The 15,679-nt window shown below is 36.8% G+C and overlaps 2 pseudogenes; one reads left to right on the forward strand and one right to left on the reverse strand.

Moving 5' to 3' along the window:
* The first annotated feature begins 1,198 nt into the window (after positions 1 to 1,198).
* LOC116129490 lies at positions 1,199 to 10,239 on the forward strand (annotated as a pseudogene).
* A 798-nt stretch (positions 10,240 to 11,037) lies between these two features.
* On the reverse strand, positions 11,038 to 11,825 carry LOC116129491 (annotated as a pseudogene).
* Between the last annotated feature and the right edge of the window lie 3,854 nt (positions 11,826 to 15,679).

Raw genomic sequence — 15,679 nt, forward strand, 5'->3', positions numbered from 1 at the left:
TCCTCATGAAGGAAAGATTTGAAAGTAGAATATTTTGATGTAATAAATGATGCTTTGATATAATGCCAACTCTTTTTCAACCAAAAAATTCTGTTTGGAATCTGAAATGTAAGTTGAAAATTTCTGAGTTAGGTTCATTCCAAGCTTTACATATTAAGTCAACTATTTGCTTTTAATACATTTCTTGTTTCATCAGACTGCCGCCAGCTACCATGCATAGCAATTGCTCTCTCTTTGATGGAAGCATACTCCTTGAGTGTTCAGCATGAACAAACTACCCTCCAAATACTGCAGCCAAACTCGGGTCTGAGGATCTACGAACACAGGTAGCATCAATTCCTATCTGATGTTTGAATCTCATTTTATATGGCATCCTTGTTCCTCAGTTTCTGTAATGAACATCGTAGGATGCTGCTGCATGGCTGAATACTTTGAGTCAAGGCTTTGGAGCAGCAAGAAGCGCACGCAATGGTACCACCAAAACCAGATCCTCAATCTCGAGCAAACATTTAGGTATATTACATACAGTATGCTTGCTATCATATATCATTCACAATTTTTTTCCATTGGAGTAGCAAAACTAACAAAGCATGTAAACAAATTGTTGATTGTGGGTCTTAGGATTTGCATATCTTAAATTAGTTTGTTCCATATTCACTAGGTTCAGTGGAATATGTATATATATGGTTGGCAGCTTGACTGATCCAATAATGAGGTTAATTTTATGACCCGTCATGTCACTCCCCGCCTTTCATATTTTGTGTTTTTTGTGAACATATTCCCTACCATCTGATATTAACCAGTTTAATTCATCTGGATCCAGTGTTTCAGACCTTTTGATTATATAACCCAGATGCAGATATGAAGGCGAGAGAAGCCCAAAGGAAAGCTCGCAAAGGTAGTAACTGTTACTATATCCACTGTCCCTTTTTTGCACTGCTATCCTTACTCTTTTTCTCCTGAAATAATCTGATTAAGAGTTTTCCCTTTGTCATACAGGTTAAAGGCAAACCAGGCCAAACCTGGGAAACTCCTCAATGAATATCAGAAGGATGAAATTTTGTCTCCAACTCCTCCTGCTAGAAATTCAATTGATAAAGAGAACAAATCTGAAGCTCATTTGCAGAAACTAAAATGAGAAATCTGATTCAAGTATTCCAGATCAATCAATATTGATTAAAATGAGGACCTGGCACAAATGATAATTCAGATGAAGGATGGCAGGAAGCTTTTCCTAAGGGTCTCACTTACTGGTCGCAAATCATCTGGTTCAAGGAGGCCAAGCTTAGCAAAACTGAATACTAACTTCATGAATGTATCTCAGTCAACAAGATATCGAGGAAAGCCCACTAATTTCACATCCCCAAAACAAATCCCGAGTGAATCTGCTGGATCTAATCTTCCTGTTTCAAGAAGTTTGTTAAAATGCAAGCTTCAGTCCAAAGCTAAACAGTGCAAGCCCCTCCACCAGTGGAACTGAGAAATCAACTCCAGCTAGCCCGCTTCCAGTGATCAACTTGCCAGTCGTGCCCTGCAGCTAGTCCAATTAGTGTTAAAGAGCTGGAAAACTTTTCTCTACAAAGAAGTTGCTTTGGCCCCTCCAGGGACAATTGTGAAGGTAGTGACTGAACGTTACCAAAAGAGAATCTTGCAACGAACCAAGTTCTCAGGTCAGTCAGGAGGCAGCATGTTAGAAATCACCCCAGGTGATGAGACAGGCTAAATGTTAAGAGGAGAGAAAGTTAAGATCTGTAAGAGAAACAGCTTCAGGGTCTCGGAGGAGAAATGAAATGCTGTGTGAATGAAGAAGAAAAGAAGAAGTCAAGATTCAGTGGAATCTGAATCCCTGGAGGCAAAAAGGGTGCTGCTTCTGAAGACTTGGACAGATGCTGAAAAAGCAGCTGCAGTTGCTAAAAGAAGCTGCAGTTGAACCCACAAAAGAGAAGCTGGAAATGAAGTTTTGAGATCTGAGAATTCAGATCTTCGAAGAATTTATATACGTACTTACTCAAAAACAGAAGTATGAAACAGGAGAATTGGAAGGATGCCAAGCAGCCTCTCTTGATCTTGAGCCTCATCCATTTCAAGTGAAAAAATAACTTTGCAGCCAGCGGAAGATGCTTCTGTTCCCAAAGAAGTGACAGATGAAAACTCAAAGGATCTACCCAATGGTGACATTATAATATTTCCAGAATAGGGGGCTTTCAGTCCTACTTTCACTGATGAACTTGTGTTGCGTGTGCTCATTAGTTGTTTGTTTGTAAATGATTTGGTGAGTTCTGTTGCAGACATCCGAAGATCCACGCGGCCATTTCTTGAGGATAAAACGGATGATGATTTCTTTCAAATTGATGTGAGAGTCTTTCATTTTTATTTTTTATTTTTCAATTTTTTTATGTTCCTTGTTATTACAAAGTAAAATTTGGAATGTCATATTCTAATGTGAAACGTAAAATGTCAAATTTTGCACTCAGAATTATGAAATATCCAATGTTAGATTCATGTCATGATGAAGCGGTATATGAACCGTGACATATTTAGCTCAATAATGTGAAATGTGAAACATGACATTTACTCTTAATGTATATGATTCATGTCACACTTGTCATAATATAGAACTCAGACTTGTCATAGTAGTAATGTTGTTATAGGTTCCACATTTCCTGTTACTAGTCTCAGTTTTAGTAACGATGCTCTGTTGAAAGATCGAAAACCATAATTTTTTTTTCTGTGTCTGACGTGTATTTGGTTGGGATGGGTGAATTAATATGCAGGTTCGAGTATGCAGTGGGAAGCCGATGACAATTGTTGCTTCCCGGAAGGGCTTCTACCCTGCTGGAAAGCATCTCCTTCTTTTTCATTCTTTGGTTAGTTTGCTGCAGCAGATAAGCAGGGTTTTTGATGCCGTAAGTTCAGCTTAATTTTATGACTTCACATTTGCTGCATTTTTTTGGTTATGGAATTTCTACGGTAGTCATTAAACTGTGAGTTTTGATTGCAGGCGTACAAAGCCCTAATGAAAGCTTTTACTGAGCACAACAAAGTATGTATACTTCATTATGTAACCAAAATTAAAATTTAGTCAATAGGGAACATTGATCGTACATTTACGTTATTTTGGTTTGGCTTTTCATTTCAGTTCGGCAACCTTCCTTATGGTTTTCGGGCGAACACATGGGTTGTCCCTCCTGTTGTTGCTGATAACCCGGCTGTTTTCCCACCACTTCCGGTGGAAGATGAAAATTGGGGAGGAAGTGGGGGTGGGCAGGGAAGAGATGCTAAGCATGATAACAGGCAGTGGGCAAAAGAATTTGCAATTTTGGCCGCAATGCCTTGTAAAACTGCAGAAGAGAGGCAAATTCGAGATCGGAAAGCCTTTCTACTTCACAGTTTATTTGTCGACGTTTCACTTTTCAAAGCTGTTGCAGCTATCAAGAACCTCATTGACTGTGATCAAAACTCTTTAAATGATCCTGCCACTTCAATTTCACATGAGGAAAGAGTTGGAGATTTAGTTATTAAGGTGACAAGAGATGTGTCTGATGCAAGTGTAAAATTGGATTGTAAAAATGATGGGAGCCAGGTCCTTGATATATCAGAAGAAGACCTCTCTCAGAGAAACTTACTAAAAGGCATAACAGCCGATGAGAGTGCAACTGTTCATGTGAGTGCAAATTCTTTTAAATGGTTATTGCATTTTACTGAAGTAACTTATGTTAATTGGTGAGTTCACCCTTTGGTCTCGCAGGATACTTCTACTTTAGGTGTAGTTATTATTAGGCATTGTGGTTACACAGCAGTTGTAAAAGTTTCGACAGAGGTAAATTGGGGGGGAAGTCCTATTCCACAGGACATTGATATAGAGGACCAACCTGAAGGTGGTGCAAATGCCTTGAACGTGAACAGGTCAGTAAATTTCTTGACTTAATGATCATGGATTCAAGATTGACCGTCAATCTACTGCTTCTTTGATGGATATCTTTTACTTTAATACATGGGTTCACATAATTAAACACTTAAACCATTTCTTGTCAATGCACTCACATTGAGACGCATAAGGAAAATAGCTGCAGTAAGAACAATGCACACATCATATACGAAGATACATGGTCATGCATATCTTTTCCAAAAGATCATATGATTGATTTTCTTTCATAATGTTATTTTTCAGCTTGAGAATGCTGTTGCACAAGTCATCCTCTCCTCAATTCACTAGTACATTTCAGCGATCTCAAAGTGCAGATTTTGAGAATGTACGGTCTGCTAGGTCATTGGTGCGGAAAGTAATGGAGGATAGTTTGTTGAAGTTGCAGGAAGAACCCTCTAAACACACTAGATCTATTAGATGGGAGCTAGGAGCATGTTGGGTGCAACATTTACAAAATCAGGCTTCGGGGAAGAATGATTCTATGAAAACTGAAGAACCTAAGCTTGAGCCAGCTGTTAAGGGTCTTGGGAAGCAAGGGGCACAGCTCAAGGATATAAAGAAGAAAACAGATGCCAGAATCAGCAAAACTGAAAAGGGCAAGGAGTTTCCAGCAGATAACAGCCTTGACACAAACAAGAACTCCGATACCCTTAATCAGAAGGAACTGGAGAAAAGGGATGAGGAAACGGAAAAGATGTGGAAAAATCTGCTGCCTGAAGCTGCATATTTGCGTCTTAAAGAATCAGAAACGGGTCTCCACCTCAAGGTTTGCTTGTTGCTTACAGAAGGATAACTATATCACAAAATTTGATCTCTGTAGATTATAAAACTTGCTAATTTCCTGAAACAGTTGGCTTCATAAAATATTGACAGTTTGTTAAGCTGCCATTTGCTTATATGCTTGTTAAACTTGCTTTTCTTTCTGTTTCATGTCATGTAGACTTTTTCATTTGTATAAATGTTTTGGTTTGTTCATATGGCAGTCACCTGATGAGTTGATCGAAATGGCACATAAATATTATGCTGATACTGCTCTTCCAAAACTGGTTAGTTCCCAAATAACCAATTCATTCTTTGCCCCTGAGGTGTTTGAGACTTGATATATCTGGTTGGTGTGACCTTGAATTTATTAGGTGGCAGATTTTGGCTCCCTTGAACTTTCACCAGTCGATGGAAGGACATTGACAGATTTTATGCACACCAGAGGTCTGCAAATGTGCTCCTTGGGGCGTGTGGTAATTTCTTTAATTTATCACTTACTCATTAGTGTCTTAACTTTTGTAGCTTCTGCCATCACCATTTAAAACTTTCTACATCTAGGAAGTGCTAGGAATTGATTTTTTTCATCCTTGAGTATAAAAGGAAAGAAATTTGTGATGTACACAACAGAGTTATGGTAGAAGAATGCATGAAAAAGAGTTGGAGAGAATATTCGGTAGGTCATGTGATTAAATTTGAATTGGTTAGGACACGATTACTTCTGGCTTTCCTAATTTGGAGAAAAATAGAATTTGTAAGGCCTGATTCAGTAGAGCTACTTTATAGTTGTTTTACTTGATTGTGCAAAGAATTTTCTTCTGATGGTGTGGTTTATTAATTTCTTCCTTTTGATATTGCTATAGAATCTAACATTGTAACTATATTCATTCTGGCTATATTTTCCCTGGACATTATAGGTTGAACTTGCTGACAAGCTCCCTCATGTGCAATCACTATGTATACATGAGATGGTTGTTCGAGCTTACAAACACATATTGCAAGCTGTTGTAGCAGCTGTTGATAATGTTGCTGACTTGGCTGCGTCGATAGCATCATGTTTGAATATACTGTTAGGAACGCCTTCAACTGAAAATGCCGATGCAGATATCACTAATGACGACATGTTAAAATGGAAATGGGTTGAAACCTTCCTTTTGAAGAGGTTTGGACGGTGTTGGAAGAATGAAAGCTGCCAGGATCTGAGAAAATTTGCTATTCTTCGAGGGTTATCCCACAAGGTTTGATGATTAGAGCCTTTTGCTATTATTTGTTGTACTGCAGTGTGGATATACTTCATCTCTAGTTCTTAATGAAGTCATCATTGGTCAGGTTGGGCTTGAGCTTGTTCCCAGGGACTATGATATGGACACTGCATATCCTTTTCGGAAGTCGGATATCATAAGTATGGTTCCTGTATATAAGGTAACATTAGATAATTCATGGCTGAAGCTGCGATTGGATATAATTATTGTACTTTTTACTTGTTTTAACTTTTTTTATTTATCTCTACAGCACGTTGCATGTTCATCTGCAGATGGTCGTACTCTGTTAGAATCATCCAAGACTTCATTGGATAAAGGTAAATTGGAGGATGCTGTCAATTATGGCACTAAGGTACAAGATAAATTCTATTCTTTTGGTGTTTATGATAATTTCTTTCAAAATTCAATTGAAAATTGAACCAAAATTGCATACTAAATCTTGAAGGCACTCTCAAAACTTGTCTCGGTATGTGGTCCTTATCATCGAATGACAGCTGGAGCATATAGTCTTCTGGCTGTAGTGCTGTACCATACTGGGGATTTTAACCAGGTATTTGCTTGAAACACTTGATCTCTAGTATGTATACATCACATTTTTTTTTTAATGTTTTCCTGGTAAGTGTATGGATGATCTTGTTCAGATTCATTTAAGCGTCTTTCTGTTGTTATTTTAGTACATTGAAATTCACATTCTGAGAATTTGGAAGAAGTGCCAATGTTGAATTCATGACATATTCCAGCACAAATTATGACCCCAAAAACATTTCTAGTTGTTTTTAGCTTTCCTTTTTGACTTTGTGAAACATTTGACAATTTTTCTACTTTAATATACTAACCTTTTGCACATCATTTAGGCAACCATTTACCAACAAAAAGCATTGGATATAAATGAGAGAGAACTTGGACTTGATCATCCTGACACAATGAAAAGTTATGGGGACTTAGCTGTGTTCTACTATCGGCTTCAACATACAGAGTTAGCCTTGAAGTACGATTTGATAAATAGAATCGAAATTCTTTCATTCAGCTGAAACATTTTTTTTTTCTTGACTTGCATCCGGAGCATACACTTATGTTGGACTTACATTCATGTTTTTTTTCATATTCTAGGTATGTCAATCGTGCTCTATATCTCTTGCATTTGACTTGTGGTCCTTCTCATCCAAATACTGCTGCCACCTATATTAATGTGGCAATGATGGAAGAAGGCTTGGGGAATGTACATGTTGCTCTTAGGTACCTCCATGAAGCTCTGAAGTGTAACCAAAGATTGCTTGGAGCTGATCATATACAGGTAAAGGTTTTCCTCATGAAGGAAAGACTTGAAAGTAGAATATTTTGATGTAATAAATGATGCTAGTGATATAATGCCAACTCTTTTTCAACCAAAAAATTCTGTTTGGAATCTGAAATGTAAGTTGAAAATTTCTGAGTTAGGTTCATTCAAAGCTTTAACATGATTAAGTCAACGTATTTGCTTTTAATACATTTCTTGTTTCATCAGACTGCCGCCAGCTACCATGCCATAGCAATTGCTCTCTCTTTGATGGAAGCATACTCCTTGAGTGTTCAGCATGAACAAACTACCCTCCAAATACTGCAAGCCAAACTCGGGTCTGAGGATCTACGAACACAGGTAGCATCAATTTGCCTATCTGATGTTTGAATCTCATTTTATATGGCGATCCTTGTTCCTCAAGTTTCTTGTAATGAACATCGTAGGATGCTGCTGCATGGCTTGAATACTTTGAGTCTAAGGCTTTGGAGCAGCAAGAAGCTGCACGCAATGGTACCCCAAAACCAGATGCCTCAATCTCGAGCAAAGGTCATTTAAGGTAATAATTACATACAGTATAATGTATGCTTGCGTATCAATGCATATCATTCCACCAAAATTTTTTTTCCACTTGGGAGTAGCAGAAACTAAGCATAAGCATGTAAACAAATTGTTGATTGTGGGTCTTAAGGATTTGCATATCTTAAATTAGTTTGTTCCATATTCACTAGTGTATCAGTGGAATATGTATATATATGGTTGGCAGCTTGACTGATCCAATAATCGAGGTTAATTTTATGACCCGTCATGTCATCCCCAGCCTTTCATATGTTTTGTTATTTTGTGAACATAATTCCCTACCATCTGATATTAACCAGTTATAATCTTGGATCAGTGTTTCAGACCTTTTGGATTATATAACCCCAGATGCAGATATGAAGGCGAGAGAAGCCCAAAGGAAAGCTCGTGCAAAGGTGATAAACTGTTAACTATCCACTGTCCCATTTTTTGCACTGCTATCCTTACTCTTTTTCTCCTGAAAATAATCTGATTAAGAGTTTTCCCTTTGTCATACAGGTTAAAGGCAAACCAGGCCAAACCTGGGAAACTGCCTCAGATGAATATCAGAAGGATGAAATTTTGTCTCCAACTTCTCCTGCTGTAGAGAATTCAAGTGATAAAGAGAACAAATCTGAAGCTCAATTTGCAGAAACTAAGAATGAGAAATCTGATTCAAGTATTCCAGATCAATCAATATTGATTAAAAATGATGACCTGGCACAAATGATAATTCAGATAAGGATGGCAGGAAGCTGTTCCTAAGGGTCGCTCACTTACTGGTCGCAAATCATCTGGTTCAAGGAGGCCAAGCTTAGCAAAACTGAATACTAACTTCATGAATGTATCTCAGTCAACAAGATATCGAGGAAAGCCCACTAATTTCACATCCCCAAAACAAATCCCGAATGAATCTGCTGGATCTAATCTTCCTGTTTCCAAAAGTTTGTTAAAAGTGCAAGCTTCAGTCCAAAGCTAAACAGTGCCAGCCCCTCCACCAGTGGAACTGAGAAATCAACTCCAGCTAGCCCAGCTTCCAGTGATCAACTTGCAAGTCTGGCCCTGCAGCTAGTCCAATTAGTGTTAAAGCAGCTGGAAAACTTTTCTCCTACAAAAGAGTTCTTTGGCCCCTCCAGGGACATTGTGGGTAGTGACTGAACAGTTACCAAAGAGAGAATCTTGCAACGGAACCAAGTTCTCAGGTCAGTCAGGAGGCAGCTATGTTGAAATCCCCCCAGGTGATGGAGACAGGCGTAAATGTTAAGAGGAAGAAAGTTAAGACGTCTGTAGGAGAAAACACTTCAGTCTCTGAGGGAGAAATAAATGCTGTGTGAATGAGAAGAAAAGACAGAAGTCAGAGATTCAGTGGAATCTGAATCCCTGGAGGCAAAAAGGGTGCTGCTTCTGAAGACTTGGAAGCAATGCTGAAAAAGCAGCTGCAGTTGCTGAAAAAGAAGCTGCAGTTGAAACCACAAAGTAGAAGCTGGAAATGAATTTTTGAGATCTGAGAATTCAGATGCTTCGAAGAATTTATATAGCGTTACTTCCGAAACAGAAGTATTGAAGACAGGAGAATTGGAAGGATGCCAAGCAGCCTCTCTTGATCTTGAGCCTCGATCCATTTCAAGTGAAAAAATAACTTTGCAGCCAGGGAAGATGCTTCTTGTTCCAAAGAAGTGACAGATGAAAACTCAAAGGATCTACCCAATGGTGACATTAGTGCTAAACCATTGACAACTGAGAGAAAAGCAAGATGAAGTTGAGACCGTAAAGGAAATGACCAAGAAACTTTCTGCTGCTGCCCCACCATTTAATCCCTCCACAATTCCAGTCTTTGGCTCAGTCCCAGTTCCTGGTTTTAAAGATCATGGAGGAATTCTTCCTCACCAGTAATATACCTCCAATGCTTACTGTTAATCCTATCCGTAGATCACCTCACCAGTCAGCTACAGCTAGAGTTCCTTATGGCCCCTCTCTGGTGGCTATATATGATCCGGAATCGTTTCCACGTAACAAACATAGTTTCCATAATGGTGAACACTGGCAAGTGAATCACTTCAGTCCTCCAAAATAATGAACCCACATGCGGCTGAGTTTTTACCTGGCCAACCTTGGGTTCCCAATGGCTATCTGGTTTCACCAAATGGTTATCTGGCTTCTCCAAATGGCATGCCGTGTCTCCAAAGGGTTCCCCTTCTCCAATGGTGTTCCAGTAATGCCAAATGGACATCCAGCTTCACCAAATGGTGTGCCAATGACTCAAATGGATTCTCTGCATCTCCTGTTGGTTCTGTAGAATCGCCTACTATTTTAACTGTCGATGTTGGAGCTGAAAGCAACACTGAGTCGGCAGGAGAGGAGAACTCCTCAATGGAAATTAAAGATGAAAACAGCCAATTGAGCAAAAACCTCTGGAAGATCAATCTGTACATAATAAAGCACTCATCCTGTATTGAAGAAAATGCAACAAACATATCACCATAACTAGCGACACTGTTTTGGCAAAAGAAACTTGCAGTGACAAACGCCTCGAGGAAAAACAAAGCGGTGTTGGGGAGATTACAGTGCAGTGAAGCTGAGACAGTTGAGGTTACAGTTGAGGAAGTGTATATTTTTTTTTTAATACAAAGTGATCTGTCACGGTGGAATGTATAGCTGTGAGAAACAAGAGGCTATAGGTAACATGGAATTGCAGGACACCGGGTAACCACGGAAAGTTTAATTCTGTTGTGAAGTTTATGACATGATCTCTAGACCCGGCAATATGAAGACGTTTTGATAGATATTTCGGTTTTGCTGCAGTGAGGAAAAAGATTGTTGTAGGTTGGTATATGAAAGAAAATTAAAAACAGACCATGACCATAGAAGGATCGTTTGAGTAGGTCGCTGTGACTTCATGTCCTTACATTTTATTCTTTTCATTAATGGAAACAATAATGAACTCGAAGATTTTGTACTTTCTGTGTGTACTTGTAGATCAGACTGATTGATGACGCATGGAGGTATGCAATAATAATTTTCAGTTTCTTGCCTTAGCTAAACAGTTCTGATATCCATTTGAATGCCTGTTTCAATTTCTGATGCTAATTGATTCGAAGTGCTTTTGGTATTGTTGAGCTCTTTTATCAATTTGATTACTTTGACTGAACTGGATAATTGTTTCATTGGAAAAGCATTTGAAAGTACTTTTACAAAAAGCACTTACTACTCAAAAATACCTTCCACATTATAAGCGTGTTTATGAACTGAAGTGCTTAGCTTTTTGAATAAGACGAATGTACTGTCTTTGTATTTATAAATCCGCCAAACAAAGAGGAAACAACAGATAAAAAAATGCCTTTATCTAAGTTTCTAGAATGGCTACACACACAGACTGGAGATCTGCGGCGAAAATCCAGAATGATATGTGGCAGTACTGTGAGCAAGTGCTCCCAGAACCAAACACATGGAAAATCTGATGGCTGTGCCCTGCAATATCAAATGCTCCAGGCTTCCATTTCTCAGGTATTCGACTTACATAAAATCCAGCTCCCACAGTGTATAAGACCCTGGCGAGCTCGTATCCAGGGCCAAATATATATGCGGATGACCCCAATGAAGAATAACTGCATGTGTTGCTGGGATCACTCCTGAGAATCCCATGGTGAGGAACAGGGCGGCCCTGAAAGAGCGAAAGCGGGACTCGATAAGCAGGTGCAAGGAGAGTGATGATTGCGAGGATACCAAGAATGGTTATGGAAGTAAGGTAGATAATTGCGCGTAAGGATTGCAGTAGAAGGATAATAGATGGGAGCATAGAAGGGAGACGATCATCAGGGAGATGCCCGCGTAATCGAGCCCAGAAGAAGAGGTTGAAGCGCTTGGAGTGGCAAGCTAGAATGGAGAGGGAGCTGCAAACCAAGCAGCCCATTGCTCCTGATAAGAAAACATACCAGGGCCATTTGGGAATGGCTTGAAAAGTTTCTTCTCCAGGAACCTGGAAACTTAATGCTTCTGAAATGCGCCTCAATGAATCCTGCAAACAACCATCAAATTTAAACATTGTCCTATAGTTTCAAGACCTGGAAATGACACATTAATTCACATAGAGGGTGAAGATTGTCTCTAATAACAAGCTTAGATTGATTTGTTCAACATGATTTGCTCGATTCTTAGAAAGAAAAATAAATAAAATGAGTTGGTTCGGTCTAAATACTGAACTGAACCAACCCAAACCGAATCGATATAATATATATATATATATATATATATTATATATATATATATATATATAAAGAAGGTAATACCATGAATAACTAGTAAAATTAAAATAATATCACGAATTTGTCTTAAGATTTCCTAAAATCCGGATGAAACGTTTGTCTAACTATCCAAAAGACACAATTATATGGGGTAAAATTATCTATCCAACATTATAAACTCAAGATGTATACATTTCTATTCGATGGTATCCAAAACGTGTTCTACATGCATAATTTTTTTTATTTATTATTTCGTGGAACAAAATTGAACTTACCAACACAACTCATGTTGTATAGACATTAGACACCCCGAGAAGTGAATAATAAAATATAGCTCAAAATAAATATTATATATAGATCTTGTTTTGCTTTACCATTTCAACAACTTCTGGAAAGTACCCATGTGACTGAAACACCTGGTTGGTGAACATATTTTTATTATAAATTAAAATGAAAACATGATTTTTGACTTCATATATAAAAACAAAACAAAACAAAAAAAATTATTATATTTATAATAAACTTAAACTAACAATATCTACATTGAATTTGAAATTGATAGGTAACAAGATTCTGGTGACACACTTTTAGTATTGTTTTCATATATAAATATAATCAAATATGCTTATAAATAGACTATACATGTCATCTTCCCCTATTCTAATTCTAATGTATTAATTATTTATACAATTTAGATGTGTCTTAAACTCATTTCATAAACTTAAGAGTTTCATTTAGGGCTCTGACAAATCCAGGAATTCTCTTAAACTTATTTTACAAACCCAGTTCCAAACTAAAATCTCTGTCAAACTTTACTAACCCTAGAATTTTAATTCTACATTTCTTTCAACTTTTTAAATCCTCGTTAGTCGATTTACAAACCTAATTTAACTTGAAATTTCTGTCAAACTTTTTTTTTATTATTATTATATAGGGGTTCTGAACCAATTTGTAGCATCTCAATTAATCCTTCGAGGTCTTCCACCCTCACCTAATTTTTCGGAACCCTGAACATCAGTTGGATATGAGTCTCAAAAGACACCCCTATTAGTGCTTAAATGATTCAAACTTAAGAGTTCATAAAACCTTTTGCTCTTTTACCATCAGGTCACCCATAGTAGTTAATTTCTATCAACTTTACTAACCCCACAATTTTAGTCCAACGTTCCTTCATTTGCTTTACAAACTTGAGTTAATTAACGTTAAATTATTTTATTTATTAAAAAAACTTTTTAAATTATCTTATTTTATTAGAAAATAAGAAAAGTGAAAAGAAAACAAAAATTGAGTGCCGAAGAAAATAAAAGGAAAGGTCACATGGCTTATGACCCCACTACACAAAAACCCTGGAATATCTCGCTTTCTGGACCCCAACCTAACTCATTCAGTGCTGTCTTGTGACCTTGTCCCTCCACTTTCCTTTTTATCTTTAACCGCTCAGTACCAACAAATAATCAAAAAAAAAAATAAATAAATAACTCACTGGATTCATCATCTGATTTTGATCAGAAACGTTCATCATCTCTCTTTTCTTCATCATCATATTCATCATCCCCATCACGGCCCTGATACCTCACTTGACCTGACCTCCACACACCCAAAATTTCACAGAGTTTAGGACAATTTATTTCCTCACCAAATATCCCCAAAAGAAGAAATAAAAAAAAAAAAAAAAAAAAAAATTCTTAATTTTACCTGGAAAAAACTCTTGACAAAACTTCAATCCTATCTTCTCCTTGAACTCTCACCATTAACCCTGCAAATATCATGAACCCAACAAATGCCTGGCCAGAAAACAGTTGTGAATCAAAATTGATCAAAAGATGTGAAAAAAAAAATAATATTAACAGTTGTGCGTCTAATATGATCGACACGTACGTCCAGATATTCAGGGTTTCGTTGTGCCAGAAATAAGCTAGAAGGCGTCTGTCAATGGCCATTCACATCGATAATAATCTAGAATATTCGTTATCTTTCAAGATCAGGCAAGTCTTGAAACTTCACCAATCTTTTCTCAAATGAATTCTTCTCCTTTTTGCTTTTGTTCTTCTTGTTGTTGTCGTTGTTGCTCTTCTTTCTCCTCTTAATGTTCATAAACCCTCTTTCTGCAACTTTCTCTTCACCTTTTTTGTGATGATGATCGTGCATGTTTTATGGTTGAAGAACGTGGGTTTAATTTAATTTGGAAGTTAAAAGGGCTCGCCGGAAATGCCCAACTGGGGGTTTTTTTCCGGCGAGAAATCTGCCGAGGGGGGAGAATCCGGCAGATCTGGACAGGTTTGAGGTGTGTCCATTTCTAATGGCGTCTTATATAAACAAAATGGCTGTGTTGTGACTGTGGAAACCATTAGTTCAAAACAGCTACGCAACTCTTACGATGAAATGAATTAATATATCCTAATTTTAATAACTCCTTCTGTAAAACGTGGCAGTATGTCATTGGGAATAACCCTGGTTTCTATTAACTATTAGAAAAATAATAATTTTGGCCAAAACTCGAAGGTTTGAGACAGCTCGGACCTTTCGTCAGCTTACTGTTTATATAACCATTCTATATATACAAATGTTTTTAAATTTTCGAGTATATTTATATGTGTTTAGAACTGACCCAAGGTTGAAGACCGAACCACCCCAATGTTGAATGAGATAATAAAAATATTTAGTGTATTATTTGAAAAGTTTTGACCTTGATTCTATTTAATTGTTAATATAAAATATCATCAGAAGGTTTACTTGATCGTTCACTTCAAAACCTTGAGAATTAATCGAGATGCACCCAAATCGGGAAGAATAGTCCTAACGTTATAAAGTGCAAAAATTAGCCGTTACTCGTTAGTCTTTGATTTGTGCATATAATATTTTAGGAAGTTCACACACAATAAATATTTCAAATCATTGATAGCAAATTACATATAGAGAGAGTTATGGATATAATAAACTATTCCTTAATGGTAAAAGAGAGAAATAAATTCTATTATATAATAAATGTATACGCATTTTTAAAACCATGCAACATAAAACTTACTTTTACAGAAGAAAATTATTTGACTCGTTGTATCCAAGGATATTTCTATGACTTATTCAAGTAAAGCTTATATAAGAAAAGTTTATTGAAGAGGAGTTTATCAAAATATAACTTTGATGAAAAAATTGTTAGTCGTTTGGTTGAGAAAATGTAAAAGAGATTTTTATTTTGTTAATTTAGTAGTGTAAGCTATAATACACAAGAATAAATCAAGTCAAATGTAAAATAGAGTAAAGATATTCTCGAAATTTTAACTTTTTAAATAAACTCAAAAAGAGTTTATCGGAAAAGCTTAAATTTTGAGCTTGTCTCATAAGCTATGAAATAACTTATTTTAAAATCTTATAAACGCTTTTGAAATATTATCAAACAACCTAAAAAAACCTTTAAAAGTACTTTTTCTTGTAATGTTTTAAATAAGCCAAATCAAACAAAGCTTAATAAATATAATCTCAAAGAGCTGAAACAACATCAAATATTATGTCATATTTTATCAAATTCATATAATAAAAAAGATACGGCCGCATTTACTAAGTTTTTTTTTGTTTTTTTCGTTTTACTAATTTGCAAAGAAAATGCAAATTTAATTAGTAAAAGGCAAGAAATGAAATTGTAGTGATAATTAAAACA

Source organism: Pistacia vera, unplaced genomic scaffold (genome assembly GCF_008641045.1).
Source record: "Pistacia vera cultivar Batoury unplaced genomic scaffold, PisVer_v2 Contig212, whole genome shotgun sequence".
Classification (NCBI taxonomy): Eukaryota; Viridiplantae; Streptophyta; class Magnoliopsida; order Sapindales; family Anacardiaceae; genus Pistacia; species Pistacia vera.